Source organism: Heterocephalus glaber, unplaced genomic scaffold, assembly GCF_053883595.1.
Source record: "Heterocephalus glaber isolate CG9 unplaced genomic scaffold, H.glaber_assembly_v1.0 deba00000071, whole genome shotgun sequence".
Lineage (NCBI taxonomy): Eukaryota > Metazoa > Chordata > Mammalia > Rodentia > Bathyergidae > Heterocephalus > Heterocephalus glaber.
Window position 1 is genome coordinate 384,220 of NW_028258137.1, and position 13,757 is coordinate 397,976.

Genomic DNA, 13,757 nt, shown 5'->3' on the forward strand with positions numbered 1-13,757 from the left:
GAAACAATCTTTGGGAAACATATATATATATATATATATACACACACACACACATACATTTTTTTTTTTTAAAGATATTTAAGTATAGGGTTATTACACACTAAGGTTTTATTTATTTATTTTTTTGTTTTTTGAGACAGGGTCTCCCAATAGTTGAGGCTGCCCTTGAACTCACTCTGTTGCCCAGGCTGGGCTCATTTCACTGCGATCCTCCTGCCTCATCCTCTTAAGTGCTGGGATTACAGGCATGCACCACCATGCTGGCTTCTTAGTAACTTCTGAATTGCCAAATATGTTGGCTCAAGGAGGTGGCAGGTAGGTGGGAGGTGTGTGGGAAGAAACAGTGATGGGGCTGAGCAGGTTGGAAGGAAGCAAGCCCTTGGACTCTGGAGAGACACTGGCTGTTAGCTTCTCAGGGCTGCCCCTGTTGGTTTTCTGCTGCTCTGACAGATGTCCACATGTGCAGCTCAGGAGCAGCAAGGATTTACACTCTTATAGTTCTGTTAGGTTAGAAGGCCATGCAGTCTCCCTGGGCCAGGTCAAGGTGTTGGCAGGGGTGGCACCTCGTGGAGTCCAAAGGAAAGAGCTGTTGGTGCCAGCCTGCATCCCGTGGCCTGCTGTCTTCCTCCCTCACAACTGTGCTTGTCCCGGACCTATGTATTGCTTCCTTTCTGCTTTTAAGGACCTTGTGATTATGTTGGGCTCATCAGGGTGACGCGGGCTGCTCCTGGCTCTAGTTAGTAGCCTTAGTCCCCTTTCCATCTAATCCTGAGTGCTCCCTGCTACTGCCCCACCTGGGGCCCCGTGTGACAGACAGCAGGTCTTTTCCACCTGACTCTTCACTTTGTAGCAGCTCACCAGAGTCTACTTAACCAGCTGTGTGTGGCATTGTTGGGGTTACTGAGCGAGCTGGAAATACAGGTCCTAGACGAGGTTTTGTTTTCAATCAAATTAGGTTGGGATAATTTCAGTAGTACAGAAAAGTTGTGAAAGTGTCAGGTTTCTCATTCCGGTTCCCCTGGTGTTAACTGTCGTAATGGTAAGTTTGGTATATGGCTGCCGGCCAGACCTAGGCTTCATTCTCATCTCACCCATTCTGCCATGATACCCGGGCACTTTATCACTGAGCTGTGCCCTAGCCCTTTCTTAAATTGTGAGACGGGGCCTCCTAAGTTGCCATCCTTGCACCTCCTCCTGTCCAACAGTTCTTCAGTTTTCCTTTGTGGTTCAGGACCTCGAGTATTTTGAAGAGCCCTAGTGCAGTCTTAGTTTTTATGTCCTTGTGACCATGAGGGAGCTGGCATGGCTGGAAAGCACGGTGTCGCTGTCTTCTGGCTTACCCAACTGCTCCTCCAGGTGCAACCTGGTGTCTTCACAGCTGGAGTGAGTTCCGTGTTTTATGGAGAGGGCTTCCCAGCCTGGCCACAATGCTCACCCAGTGCACTGACTCTGTCCCTTAGCCACTCTGTGTGTGCCAGGCTTTGTGATGGGAGATGCAGGTGCTACAGCCCTGCTTTCAGACAGGGCAGAGCTGTGTTCTTTGGACTACAATGTGACGTTACCCCGTCTTGATCCTGTGAAAACAGGCAGGCATCCAAGGCCTCTGGAGAGCTGGTGGGGCGGGGCCTGGGGAGCACTGCTGTGGGAAGTGCTGTGGAAGCTCCATGTGGGGGTGGAGTGCTGACGAAGGCTGGCCTCTGCTAGACCTGCGTGACCATGGGAGCCCATGTGAGAGCTTGGAGCAGGTGAAGCTGCAGCCTGGTGGGAGCGGACTGAAGACCCTGAGTGCCAGGGTGGGGTGGGAGCAGGGGACAGTTTGAGGCATGGTGGGTTTAGGGTGGTGGGCAGGCCAGGTGGAGGTATGAGTGGGGGGGCATGTGGCCCCTTACTGAGGACATGGTGGGCGGCTTGGAAGAGCTTGGCTCCTGCTGGGGAAAGAAGCTCCAGAGAGGCCGCTGTTTTGTCTTTTCCGTGTTTCATCCCCACCATTTGCTTTTCCTTGATCATCAGGTTCAAAAAGGCCTCTTAGCAGAAGCACCATTATAGCAAGTAGGAATGCCATTTTCTAGAAAAATGTAAAATGGCTAGTTAGAAGGAGATGATGAAGATTGAAATTTGTTGTAGGAGTAATAGTTGAATTCAAATGAACAGTAGGAATAAACATCCCAGAAAAGAGACTGAAGAATACAGTGCACCTGACAGAACCCAGAGGAAGCTGGGTATGGTGTTGCATCCCTATGATCCCAGTGCGCCAGGAGGCTGAGACAGGAGGACTGCTAGTTTGAACTTGATAACTTAGAGACACTCTGTCTCAGAATTAAAGCTGGAGATGTAGCTCAGTGAGGAGACCCTGTACCAATGCCCTGTACCACAAAACAGAATCAGATGGAGGGGGAACATCTCAGGCAGTTGAGGGCCCTTCATTTAGAGAGTAGCTGTGTCAGTGGAGAAGGTTCTGCTAAGAGGGCCTGTGTGACAGACAAGGTGTTTGTTAACAGGTGAGTCAGCAGAGTGGTAAATTGATTCAGATTGAGTGTGGTTGGTGGGGCAAATAATAATAATAAAAATAATAATAATTTTGTTTTTGTTTGGTACCAGGGATTGAACTTAGGACCTTGTGCTTGTGAGGCAGGCAGCAGCACCACTGAGCTAAATCCCCAGCCCTGGTGGGCTAAATTATGAGAGCAGCATTGTAAAGGACAGGCAGAAAAGGAGCTGAAGGACAGTGGAGCAGGACCTAGGTGCTGTGTATTTCATGCCTGCTGTAGTATGTGTGCCGCTCTGCCCTCGGGACAGATGCTTGACAAATGTGGATGTCTCTGACTCCTGGGACCCACACAGTTCCCAGAGAGGTCTTGTGGAAGCCCGGTGGCTGCAAGGTTATGGTCAGAGGTGTCTGTCCCTCTGTGCTCTTCCTGGGCCCGGTTCTCATGTGGTTCCATTGCAGAGCAGAGGTACAGCTGTCCCCTTACTGAGGGTGCTGAGGGTGTGTTCTCTGATCCTTTTGGAGGCCGAGTTTGCTGTTTTCATTGAGAACTTTCATATTTTCACTGGAAGGATGCTCTTGTGGCTCCTCCTTGGCATATTTGGATTGCAGCCTATCTGTTCTTGACACTGTGTGACTAATGGGACCAAGGATAAGATACCCTCCTGGGCGAGTGGGTTGGGTGCACAATTTAAAACCAGTTGTTGATTCCTGGAGTTTTCTGTGTAATATTTCAGCCTATAGCAGGTTGTGGCTTATTGTGGTGAAGGGGCACTGCCGAGAACGGTTTGGACCCTGTACCGTGGTGGGCTCTTGGGGCCAAGGGTGTGTGGAGGGTGTGGGCGTTGGCATGCAGTGCCTGCTTCTTGGTGGTTAGCCTACCTGGCTCCCGCAGCGCCTCCCCTTTGGTGTCAGCCCCTCTCTCTTAACACAGTTTACTCTTTCAGGGGTTCATCTTGACAGAATCTGCTTTACAGCTGTCCCTGCCACACTGCTCACCACTTCTGTCCTCTTTGCTCATCAGGCAAACTGGATTTAGAAGCTACAGGGCAGTGCCGTCTGGATTCACAGGGGAAGCGGTGACCTTTGCTCGTGCTCAGGCAGGTGCTCCTACAGTGGGCGTGGGGAGCGAGGGCCTCGGTGGAAGGTCGGCTGTCCTTTGGGCCTTTCTATGCCTCATCCAAGGCTTGTTTCTGTGCTGTGCAGATGCTTTTGAGCCTACACTTTGAGTAAGAGTCAAGCTGAGTGAAAACAGTTTAAGACTAGTGGGCTAGTCAGGGCTTTGAAAATGTTTGCAGCAGAGGCTGAAGCAGTCCTTCCTGGGTCATGAAGGTGAAGGGAAGTCATCTGCTGAGATCCAGGATGCAGAGCAGTACATAGCACACGCGGGGTGCTGGATGCCTGGTACTGTGCTCCCAGTTTCACCTGCTTTGAAAATGGCAGCACGTACTCCAAGGGAGGCTGGAAACAGAGTGTGGGTGTGAAGAGAGGGGAGAGATTGGAAGCAAATTAATGATGGTAACATGCTTTATTCTGTGTATAGCCTGGCACGTGGGTGTTCGCACCAGCCCACACCTTCACGTGAACGGACTTGTCCAGAGGCGCTGTGCTGCATCACCGGCAAGCTCAAGCCACAGGCACACTGGCAACCTGACTGTGTGTGTGAGTGCTCGTCATCGCTGGCTCAGTTCCCTAACCTGTGGCGGTGCTCCTGCCAGTGCAGCTGTCACCTAATGAGATGCAGATTGCACGAATGGGAATCAGTTCACATGGTGTTTTTCTGAATTAAACAAATTCACAATTTGACTTGAAAGCCTAGTGTGTAATTCACAGTAGATCCCCATGAATAGTTGCTACTGATGGTAACTTCTGTGAGTAGAGTTTTTTCTTTCTGGTACTGGGTATTGAACCCAGGGCCACATATGTGCCGACCATGTGCTCTACCCCTGAGCCCTATACCCCAGGCCTGTGAGTGAGTTCTTCTAGGACACTTGCCCCACCAGCGGTCTCTTCACCCGTCGTGTTCTGTGCTCACATTGGTAGGTCCAGGTGGGCAGAGCACTGTGTGGTGAGACACAGTGGGTTTAGGTTTCATTCTTTTTGTTGCCCCCCCCCCCCCCCCCCCCGGTCCCCTGTACCAGGGATTGAACTTGGGTCCTTGTGCTTGGGAGGCAGGTGGTAGATCCACCAAGCTAAATCCCCGGCCCATTGTTGCTGCTTTTTGAGACAGGGTCTCAGGGAGTTCAGGCTGGCCTGCAGTGATCTTCCTGCCTCAGTCTCCTGAGTGCTGGGATTATAGGTGTGTGCCACCACACCTGGCCCATAGGTTTCATTCTGATAGGGGCTTGTTTCTCAGATATTAGGGTCTGATTAAGGAGTAGAAGCAGTCTCTAGAGTACAAGATTCAAGTTCATTCCGGTTGTTGATGAGTTGATGTTAATGTTGAATTGTTATTTTTAGGTGCTGGGTATTGGAACTCAGGGCCTGTGAACTGAGCTACATCCCAGCCCTAAGTGTTGTGCTAAGTCACTGAATTGCCCTGGCTAGATTTGAATTTGTGACTCTCCTGCCTCATCCTCAGAGTGCTGAGATTACAGGTAGGTGCCACAATTCCCACTTATTATTATTATTCTTTTAGGGTGGCTGCTTTCCCTTGCTGAATTGGTAGGCTAACTTCTAACTTTTGGTCCTGCTGTGTCACCCATCTGAGCATCTGGCATTACAGTCGTGTGCCACCGCATTGAGCCAGTGTTGTGTTTATAGCGTGTGGTTATCTCCTTGCTTGGTGCACAGTCGTCCTTAGCGAGGGTGTTCATCACCAAAGCAGCCCTTAGGTCCTTCGTGCGCCTCCCTCTGCAGCCCAGAGCTTGACTCTCCACCTCTGCTTCCTCTGCTCCTTGTGGCTGGAGAGATGGTATAGAAGGTGAAAACATCCATGGAGTGTACTAACTGAATTTATTCAAAAGCAAACATCAAGTGCAGATTAATCTAGGGAAGTAGTTTTTTCAGACTGCTTGAAATAGCCCTCAGTTTCATTAAAAGTTCCTAAGTAGGTATTTTTATGTCAAGCCACACTGGTTCTGTGCAGGAGGCACACATACCTCTTTAATTAATGCTCTTCTGGTGGATGTGCTGTTCCGAGGCCAGGCGTCTGCCACTTAGACTGAGGACTGTGATTCTCCAGGGACTGGGCTGATGGACTTGCACCTTGGGCACAGGGAGCCGCCGTGGTACCAAGGTGTGTGGTCACCAAGTGTCCCGAGATGATGGCTCCAAGTGCCCGGGCCGGAGCAGCGCAGTCTGGGCTTGGTCAGCCTCTCCTGGGCCCTGTCCTTGAAAGCCTTTGGTGCAGTCAAGTTTCATTCTGTTGGAATGGGATTCTTCGATGCTAGAGTCAGGAGAAGGAAGGTTTCTCGCTATGTGTCTGAGTTGCCTGTCAGGTCCTGAGAAGCAGCAGTTGGTGCAGATGCTGCTGCAGACTCTGCAGGAGAGCTGCTGATCCCCGGGGAGAGGCGGAAAAGTGGAGAGGCGGTGGAGGAGGATGAAGAGCTTCCTCTGGCCTCACCTGTCCAGCATGCTTTGTAAGTTGCTTGCTTAGCAAGTGGAGTGTCCAGGTTGCTTGATGGGTGGGGCAGTGGGTCTGTAAGACCCAGAGACCCATGCTTGGGTGGACTGGGGGAGAGGGTCCCTGGGTGGTGTGAGACTTCAGGGTGGTTAACAGTGTACGGTCTTCCTTTGGAATAGGAGGACTCACTGTAGACATAAGAGAATTTCTCAACTCCAGCACTTGGGCTGTCCTTATCTTCCGGTGTTTGCTCTTGTCGTTGTTGCAGTCAGTATGTAGGGAGACAGTTCTGTGCTTTCCTGTTTCCCAGACCCTAGCTCAGCAGCAGCAGCAGCAGCAGCAGCAGTAGCAGCAGCAGCAGCAGCAACAGCAACAGCAACAGCAGCAACAGCGTCAGGCTCGAGGGCAGTGCTTCTTTGACCACAGGGTGAGCCTGGGGCCCTGTCTGTAGTTCTGGTCTCAGTGTCGCCTGGGCAGGTCAGCCCCAGGGCTGGGCCATGGCCTTTGTGTTCTACTAGAACTGCTAGTTAGGAACTTGGAGATGGGGAGCACAAAATCAGTTTTTTAAGCCCTCCCCACAGGAAGCCATATTTTTCACTTTCTTTTATGATTCTCTGAGTTTCTTCCAAGCGATAATAATTGGAATAGAAAGGATACTTACTAAGAACAAACATTAGGTCTAATTATTTTGTTTTGTTTTTGTGATGCTGAGGATTGAACCCAGGGCCTTTGCACTGAACTACATCCCCAGTCGTTTTGTATTTTACTTTTGTTACTACTTTTGTTTTTATTTTTTGAGACAGGGTCTCTCTGTAGTCCACGCTGGCCTTGAATGTGTAGTGATCCTTCAGCCTCTGCCTCCTGAGTGCTAGGATTACAGATGTGTGCCACCATGCCTAGCCCTTTTTATTTTTTATTTTTAGACAGGGTCTTGCTAAGTCATGTAGTTGCCCAGACTGAGCTTGAACTTCTGGTCCTCCTACCTCAGCCTCCTGGAGTGCTAGGATTACAGGTGCGAGTCACCATGCTGAGTTTAGGTCTAATTATGAACATTTAAAATTTGTCAGTCATTTAGTATATCCAAAATTATTTTACTGTTTTTTTTCCCCACTAAACATGGTCATGTCCAGAGATGCCCTTCGCCAGTGCTCTGAAGAACTGGTGAGAACTTGGAGGGGGTCACAGGTGTACTCCATGCAGGCTCACCGTTTCTTCAGGGCCCCAGTCCCACTGTGTTGAGGGACGCGGTGGCCCTCAGTAGTCGTCCCAGGGCTCCCTCCCACAAGGCTCTGTGCCTGCTCATGCCTGCGCACTTTCATGGTGACCCAGGGTTACGAAAGGCGCAGGAGGACTCAGCTGGCTGCAAAGGGCGGTCACCTTGGGTGCCAGGGTGCTTTTGTCCATCACCTGGGAAGCACTGAGTGGCTTTACCTTTCACCTGTTTATTTTTAGCTAAGGCCCCACCAGGTATTTTTTTTGGTGTAGACTTTGTGGTTTTGACCTTGATCTGTATATTTATAATTTTTTATCTTTTTATTTTTTTCCTTCTTTTGCTTTCCTGACCTGTCCTGACCTGTCCTTTCTTTGATAGTGGGGATTTAAGCTTGTTTTATTTTTAATTAATGAAGTCATTTTCCCATCTTCCCATTTTTGTATTCTTTATTTTGAGACAGTCTTGCTGAGTTGCTCACGCTAGCCTCGAGTTTAGGATTCTTCTGCCTTTGCCTCAGAAATAGTTGGGATTATATATTAGCCTGGCTAAAAATATTTTCTGAAATGTTTTTCTGTGTTCTGAAATACGTTTATTGTGTTACATACATTTTGTCATCAACTACTGTATTTTTTTTTTTGTTTTTTTTTTTTTGAAGACAGGGTCTCACTATGTACCCAGGCTGTCCTTGAACTCAAAACAATCCTCTTGGGTCAGCTTCCCCAGTGCTGGGATAACAGGTGTGCACCACCATGCTTGGCATAACTTTTTTATGAAGTGCTGCTGATTGAACCCAGGTCGTTGAGCATGATTGTGTGCACCACCATGCCAGGCCTAACATATTTAACACATTCAAACCCTTCTTCCCAAAATGTAAAACTGCTAGGCATGTGGCACACATCTGTAATCCCAGCAATCAGGAGGCTGAGGCAGGAGGGTTACCATGAGTTCAGTGCCAGCCTGAACCTACATAGTGAGACCCTGTCCCAAGAAAAAAAAAGGAAGAGGTGTTTTACTCATGTCCACTCCCATTACTTGCTCTTACACTCTTTTCTCTTATTCCCTTCATGTCTAATAGTCTCCCTTCTACTTTCTTCTCATTTTATTGTTTGCTTGTTTGTTTGGTACCAGGGATTGAACTCAGGACCTTGCCCTTATGAGGCAGGTGCAGCGCCACTGGGCTAAATCTTTGGCTCCCCCCCTTCTCATTTTAGATTCCACATATTAGGGAGAACATGTGATACTGGTTTTTTTTTTTTTTTTGGTTCTTGGGATCAAGCTCAGGACCTTGAGCTTGAGAGGTGGGTGTGGCACCACTGAGCTACATCCCCGGCCCTGTACCTCATTTTCTTGGTCCATCCATCTGTTGATGGGCACCTTGACTGGCTCTATATTTGGCTGTTGAGAATTGTGCTGCAGTAAACTCTGGAAAGCAGGTGTCCCTGTAGTGTGTTGACTGTGATTGTTTTGGGTATATACCAAGAGTGGTACAGATAGATCAACTCAACTGGAAGCTCTCTATTTGGGTTTTTGAGGAGCCTCCATACTGATTTCCATAGTGGCTATACTAATTTACATTCCCACCACCAATGTAGAAGGCTGTCCCAGTCACCACCATTTATTGTTGTTGTTTTTTGTATTCTTTTTTTTTTTGGTGCTGGGATCGTTGCGAGAGGCAGGCATGGTGCCTCTGAGCTAACGCCCCACTGGTTTTTTTTTCTATTTTTTTTTGGTACTGGGGATCAAACTGGGGGGGGGGGCTTGTGCTTATGAGACAGGTGGGGACTAGTTTTGTATTCTTGATGATAGATAGCTATTCTGACTAGGTGAGATAGTATCACATTGTAGATTTGCATTTTTTTCTTTTCTTTTTTTTTTTTTAAGAGTAGGAAAAATTTATTGGGAGAAAGATAGTTTCTGCCTAAGAGAGACAGAACGGGGACGGGAAAGTGGGTTGCCTCTGCATTTTTCTTCTTTTTTATTTTAAGACAGGGTCTTACTGAGTTTCTGATTTGTCCAGGTTGGCCTCCAACTTTTGATCCTACTGCCTCAGCCTCCCAGAGTGGAGATTACAGTTGTGTACTACTGCATTTGGCAGCCTAAGATTTTCAGTGGTCAGGTTCCTTATATATTCTCTATAATAAAAGTAGGCCTAATAATAAATACGGTAGTTAAAACCAGAGCCGAGTGTGGTGGTACACGCCTGTAGTCCAAACATTCTGGGAGACTGAGGCAAGAGGGTTACAAGTTCCAGGCCAGCCTGGGCAAATCAGAAACTCAGTAAGACCCTGCCTTAAAATAAAAACAGGCTAGGGATGACATTCAGTGTGAAGGCCCACAGCAGTCCTTAATATTGCCAAAACAAAACATAACACAAAATAATGCTCAGGGTTTGACAAATGGGAATTAGCTAGAATTTTCAGGTCAAGAAAGAGAAAACAAATCTCTATGTAGGGTTCTGAAGACTACTTGGTGATACAGATTGTGATGTTGTGGTGATGACTGAAATTTTACATCCTGGGCCGGGGATTTAGCTCAGTGGTTTCGTCGCCTGTTGTGCAAGTGCAAGGACCTGAGTTTGATCCCTGGTACCAAAAAAAAAAAAATCACATCCTGTTAGCTTCACACAATTAAATTTTGCTTTTGTGTTGTGTGCTTTCTTTCCGTTAAAAACGGTGATTTTTTTTGTTTGTTTGTTTTCATCTCCAGCCTTCTGGTACGCGCTTGTTTCATTCCAGGTGTGGAGAAGCATGTTGGGGCGGGGGGGGGGGGGGGGGCGTTGGGATCAGTGGCAGAGCGTACTGAACTGTCCTTTTCCCACTCTTCCTGGGATTTACTTTGCTAATACAGAGCTGCTGCATATTAAGGAATGTGTGCCACCACTTGGTTTGGCATGTCTGTTGCTGATGGATATTTACTTGTTTTTAGGGTTTTACTGTGACAGAATAATGTCAGTGCAGGCTCTTAGACACAATGTTATCTGTCAGCTGAGTTCCTGGAATTACTGGGTCAAGGGTTATGTATGTTGAAATTCTGATATTAGTGACTATGCTTCTCATCTCTGTTCTGTGTGTCTTCAGTTCACCTTGGGGGGCTTCACAGGTTGAGGAGCTGTGAGGTGGGCATTTGCACTTCACAGTCTGGAAAATACTTGACAGAATTCCTGGTTGAACAGTTAATGTTATTAGGCATTTGTCATGACTATTGTTTGCCATTGTGGGGAGGCATCTGGGTGAAGGTCATCTGGGGTCTGCAGGAAGGGGAAGGTGGCTCCTGGACCTCTTCTCTGAGGTTGAGAAGTCCCCAGACATTCACATGGATTTAGGGAGCAGTAGGGAGAAGGTAGCAGCTTCATGTTGTTTGGGGATGGTTGATGGCCTGCTGTCCCACTCGGCCAGTGCACTGGCTGGTGGATGGTTACGGTAACAGTGTCGTGAACATGGTGCTGGGGCCTCTTTCTGGGGGGGCCAACTGAAGCTTGGTCAGATGTGAGACCAGGGAGGCTGTCCCTGTAGCTTTGGGTTTCAGTGTCTGTAACTGCTGGGCTGGGGAGCCCCACCTGGCTGAGTCAGGAGAGTGTTACAACCTGCCCGCCTGTCCCAGCTGGTCAGAAGCGGGTGTGGGGTTGGACTCAGACACCTCACATGGTGGGACCAAGTTTTGGTTAGTATTTCTTCATGTGGACATGTGGATTATGTTGGTACAAAGGAATCATTATAAATGTTTTAAGAGTCAGAGGATACTTTGAATTTTTTTTGGGGGGGGGAGGTTTTGAGGCAGGGTCTCCCTTTGTAGTTTAGGCTGGCCCTGAACTGGCTGTGTAGCCCAGGCTGGCCCTGAACTCTCTGTGATCCTCCTGCCTCAGCTTCCCAAGTGCTGGGATTACAGGCGTGCGCCACCATGCCCGGCTTTGCTATGAAATATTAGCATTTTCCCAGTTATCAATCCACCTCGAGTCTGAAGGAAATTAGGAGCATCATGATTGTGGTGGTTATTAAGAATTTGCTTTGGGAATGTTGAACATAGTCTTTGAATTCTTTTTTTTTCTTTTTGAGACAAGTGTTCCCTAGATAGTTCAGGTTGGCCTTCGACTCCTTATGTAGCCTCAAAACTCCATCCGGGCTCTTAGCCTCTTGAGAGCTGGGTTTATGGCAAGGGTCACCATGCTCTACTTCAGTCTTTTCAGTTTGATTCCATTTTTGAGAATGAGTTGATGTACCTGAATTGGATTTTTTTTTTTCTGGTACTGCGGATTGAATTTATGGTCCCAAGCATGCCAGGCAAGTGTTCTACCACTGAGCTATATCTTCAGCTGCTGTTTTTTTTTTTTTTGCTTTAAAGGAATTTTATTTTGAGAAAGGGCTTCTCTTTACTTGCCCTGGCCGGCCTGGGATTGCAGGCATATCCTACTACTCCTGGCGGTTACTTGGATTTTATTGATTGATTGCAGGACTACAGATTGAATCCAGGGTCTTCACACTGAACTATATCTGCATATTTTAAAATTTTAAATTAGATTAAAAAACATTTTTTTTTCTGGTACTGGGGATTGAACTCAGGACCTTGTGCTTGAGCTAAATCCCCAGCCCCAAATTTGGTATTTTGATGTGAGCAAACATTTATAAATTTTTGTTCTCCTAATTTGCACATTTTCTGCTTTTTTATTGTTTACTCGGGTTTTATTTATTTATTTTTTTAACCAGTGATCGAACTTGGGACCTTGGGCTTGCGAGGCAAGTTTACTCAGTCTTTTAATTTCCTTATTCCTTTACACTTCTGAGGACATTACTTCCTTGATATAGATACTAAAGCAGTGGACAGAATTTTGATTGGTTGTACTTGCTTTGTTGTTGACTTGCTCTTGTGATATATTGCCACTGTTTCCTAATTTAAAAATGGGGGCTCAAAATGCCCCCCCTTTCCTTTTTTTAATTTTTATATTTAGTTTTTTGGTTTTTTAGTTTTTGGAGGCAAGGTCACCCTATTCCAGGCTAGCCTTGAACTCACCATGTAGCCCAGACTGGCCTTGAACTCATGGTGATCCTCCTGCCTCAGCCTCCCAAGTGCTGGGACTATAGGTGTGCGCCACCACACCTGGCCCTTTTTGGATTTTTTGAGACAGAGTCTTGCTATACAGTTCAGGCTGGCTTTGAACTAACTACATAGCCCAGGGTGGCTTTGAACTCAAGGTGATCCTCCTGCCTCAGCCTTCCAAGTGCTGGGATTACAGGCCAGTGCCACTGTATCTGGCTTCAAAATATTTTCTCCTTTTTTTAAAAAAAAGAGTAAGAAAAATTTATTGAGAGAAAGAAAGCTTCTAAGAGAGACAGAAGGGGGACCGGAAAGTGGGTTGCCCCTCAAAATATTTTCTTTTTTCTTTTTGGTACCAGGGATCGAACTCGGGTCCTTGCGCTTACAAGGCAGGCGACAGAACCACTGAGCTAAATCTCTGGCCCCTCAAAATATTTTCTTGATAACAGTGTTTAATGGTAAGAAAATAGTTTCAAGACTTTTGGTATAAATGCTATAAAATTCTTCCAGCATTCAAGGAAAAATTATCACTTTAGTAGCATTAGTATGAATGTTATAGATGTTGTCTACCTAGTTCTTTGTCAGAGTCCTTTGCCTGACTGCAGTATTTCATTGTAATGGAGAATTTTTATGTAAAACTGGTTGCTTTTTAGTTCCTTCCTGGTTACTATGGAAACAGTCTAGTGCTGTAGGGACTGCTAATCGAGTGCTAGGATGCTTGGTTTTGTGATGGAGCTCTCTGAGTCAGCAGCAGGGCACTGCTTGTCCTTTTTTCTCATCCAGTTTGGTCATAAGAGCTTTAGGACACGGATAATTAGGAAGGTGTGGTTTTCTCTGTCGGGGTTTTCTTCTCTGATGGAGAGTGTTCATGGCTTTTCTTTTCACTGTGAGCCAGTCTGTCTGGTCCACCTCGGAACTCTGCAGCCTTTCTGTGCTGCTCCCTGAGAGAACAATCTGGAGGGCCTGTCGAAAGCCACTGCCTGAACAAGTGTCACACCCTGTCCTGCGCTGTGGGAGCCCCCACGGCTGCCCTGTGGCCTCTCACTGCACCCGCAGAGGTGAGAAGGAGTGCGGGCCTGGCCTTGTTCCCTGCAGAGGGGAGAAGGGCCACTCCTAGGCCGGGGAGCCATTCACCGCCTGCTGTCTTCAGCGTGAGTTCCCGTGTGATGTTTAGGTACAGAGGATCAGATCCAGGGCTTTCAGCGGGCTAGGTAAGCACTCTGCCACTCACCTGCATCCAGAGTTCTTTTATATTTTTGGACAGGATTTCTCTAAGATGCCTGTGCTGGCCAAGAAGTTATGATCTTCCTGCCTCAGTCTCCTCAGTAATGAGGATCACAGGCATGTGGCATTAGGCGTGATTATATTAGGTTTTAACATAGATTGAAAAAAAAATCTACATCAGTGAATTTTGGGCCATTATGCATTGTTTTGAGACTCAAATTGGTGGCGTATTTTAACTTGTA

General features: G+C 47.3%; 1 protein-coding gene across 9 annotated transcripts in view; it reads left to right on the top strand.

Annotated features, from left to right (window-relative positions):
• The window catches only part of Ankrd11 (ankyrin repeat domain 11), a 197,387-nt gene that overhangs the window by 21,448 nt on the left and 162,182 nt on the right, over positions 1-13,757 (top strand). For 2 of the 9 annotated variants that reach the window (XM_087206523.1, XM_087206409.1), the window contains exons 1-3: positions 3,510-3,585; positions 4,029-4,147; positions 4,946-5,082. The exons of 5 other annotated variants lie outside the window; for them this stretch is intronic. The gene's annotated coding sequence lies outside the window, so the exon portion shown is untranslated. Of the gene's footprint in view, positions 1-3,509; positions 3,586-4,028; positions 4,148-4,945; positions 5,083-5,914; positions 6,067-6,360; positions 6,478-13,757 lie in introns of those variants that run through there. 2 more of the 9 variants (XM_087206470.1, XM_021256551.2) reach the window with 2 other exon arrangements.